Here is a 2,572-nt window from a genome sequence, read left to right as displayed (position 1 = left end):
AACCCACCAGAGGCCAGAGCTGGGGACTGCAGTGGGCCGGGCTGCCCCAGGCTCAACCGGGGAGGACCTTGGCCGAGCCGCGGGGTGTGGGGGGGGGTCCCCTCCCCTTCTCCGCCTCCTCGGCCACGGCTGTTCAGCGGGGCGGGCGCACAGCTGATAATTGTACGAGGGGCACCGGGCGGGGTCTCGGAATTGCTTCAAGGCCGGGATTATAGGTTGCAAGCGAGTGGCCTGGCCTGCTCCGTGCCCCAGGCCTGCCCGCTCACCTCGGAGCCATGGCGGTGCGGGCCCTGGGGGTCAACTGGGCCGGGCCCGCAACAGGCCCTGGGGCTGGAGAGTGAAGAATGTGAGACCTTGCGGTAGACGAAGACTGGCTGGGGCAAAGTCTCGGAGCACGAGGTTGTCAAAACCTGGGAGTGCAGGAGTGGCGGTCAGAATGCTCATTCGCACAGCGACAAGCATTTACGGAGCGCCTACTGTGTGCCAGGCGCTGTCCTAGATGCTGGCGTTATGGAAGTGCACAAAACGGACCTGGCTCATCTACTCTGTTTGGTTGAAGTTTAATTATTTATTTTGAAAGAGAGGGAGAGAGAGAGAGACAGAAGGAACCAGTGGGGGAGGGCCAGAGAGAGAACGGACCGAGGATCTGAAGCGGGCTCTGTGCTGACAGCAGAGAGCCCGATGCGGGGCTTGAACTCATAAGCTGTGAGATCATGAGCTGAGCTAAAGTCAGACGCTTTAATGGACTAAGCCACCCAGGTGCCCCGTGGCTCATCTATTCTTAAAGGATAATAACCTTCCGGAACTGCTCTGAAGGTGCTGGTTTCCAACTACCTCGGGGCCTTTGCACGTGCTGTTCTTGCTGCTGGGGATCCTCCTGCCTCCTTGCCTTCCTAAATACCTCCTCCTCATCTCCATGAGCAACTCTGCTATTAGCTCCTCATGGAGGGCCTCAGGAGCTCTGGGACCAGACTAGCCCCCTACAATGCCAGAACTGCCCCAGCCCAGCTCTTAGCCCGGTTTGCAGTTAGATACTCATTTGTTTGTTTACGTGTTTATTTCAGGTCTCCCTTCTACGCTGTGAGCTCTGTGCCCGTGTTTGCTCATCACTGTCTGCCAGAGCCTGACACCGGCTGGGTGTAAAGTAAACGTCAAGAGATATTTGTAGAACGAACGAAGGGCGGAGTGTGAGAGCGTCGGGACCTCAGTGTTGGCAGGCTCATGGCAGAGATCTGGCCCAAGCCCATTTAGCTGCAGCCCAGAGAGGGGCAGCGATTTGCCCAGCCCCCCAGAGTTGGTGAGACACAGGGGCTGGTGAAGAAACAAGGGCTCTGATCTCCACACGCTGTTGGAGCTAAGTCATGCTGCTGTGAACCTCAGTTTCCACATCTGTCAAATGGGATGTGCTTATCCATCCACCTCTCCCCCAGGCACTTACGGAGCCTGCTGGGCTTGAAGCACAGCGGTGGGCTCCATGGAGGGGAGGGACGCCCGGTACTTGGAGGGTGGCTGACTCAACTTTGCAGGAAGCAAGTAATAACATTCGCTCTCAGTGTGGGAGGCAGAATGAAGCCCCTCCCCCAGAGATGTCCACATCCTGAGCCCTGGAACCTACAGATGGGAATGTGTCACCCGGCATGGCAAAGGGCTTTGCGGATGGGATTAGGTTAAGGACAGGAGGTGGGGAGGTCATCCTGGGCTATCTGGGTGAGCCCAATGTCATCCCAAGCGTCCTTGAAATTGGGAGAGAGGTTTGGAAGAGAGCCAGGGGGATGTAGTGTGAGAACCTAGCCCATGGCAGCTGGCCGTGAAGACGGAGAAAGAGCCCATAAGCAGGGGGACTCAGGCGGCTTCTAGATCCCTCCCCCGAATCCTCCGGGATGAACGGAGCCCCGCCGACACCGTGCTTTTCACCCGGTGAGACCCATTTCTGACTTCTGGCTGCCAGTACCGTGAATAACAGATGTGTGCTGTTTAAGCCACTAAAGTTTGTGGTCATTTGCTATGGCGGCTGTAGGAAACTCATACACTTGGCATCTAAGCAATGCTTGTTCCTGCCCTCCAGCTCCTCTGACTTTTCCCAGAAGCCTTGTGAGCAGCAGACATTCTCTGTCCTCAGTTTCCAGATGACGAAACAGAGGCGGAGGTAGAATTTGAACCCAGGTCCATCTGCCTGTGGGTCTGGGCTCTGCCATTCTGGTACCAGAGCAGGAGCACAGAACAGGACCCTGACTTAGGTGGGGGCATCCGGGCCATCCGAACTGGAGTCAGGTCCTGTTTGGGCTGGTTGCACCCCTGCCTCTTGATGTCTCGGGGTCAGGTTCCCTGCAGCCCTCAGGCTTTGTCGGCAGGGGTTCCTCCCCGAGGTAGCGGGCCCTGGGATGCCCCCTGGTCGTCTTGAAGGTGGGTGCCCCTGCTGCATCACGTCTATGGGCGGCCACTTGCGCCTGGGGGCACGTGCATCTACGAGCGTCCACTGGCGGGCAGTCATCCGTTTCCTTGGGACGCAAGGTTTGGGGGTGACCCCAAGAGAGAATGGGATCTTCTCTGGGGTTTTTTCCAAACAAACAAC

This window comes from Prionailurus viverrinus, chromosome D3 (genome assembly GCF_022837055.1).
Source record: "Prionailurus viverrinus isolate Anna chromosome D3, UM_Priviv_1.0, whole genome shotgun sequence".
Taxonomy (NCBI): domain Eukaryota; kingdom Metazoa; phylum Chordata; class Mammalia; order Carnivora; family Felidae; genus Prionailurus; species Prionailurus viverrinus.
The sequence above is the reverse complement of the archived record's forward strand: the minus strand, read 5'-3'. Positions refer to the sequence as shown.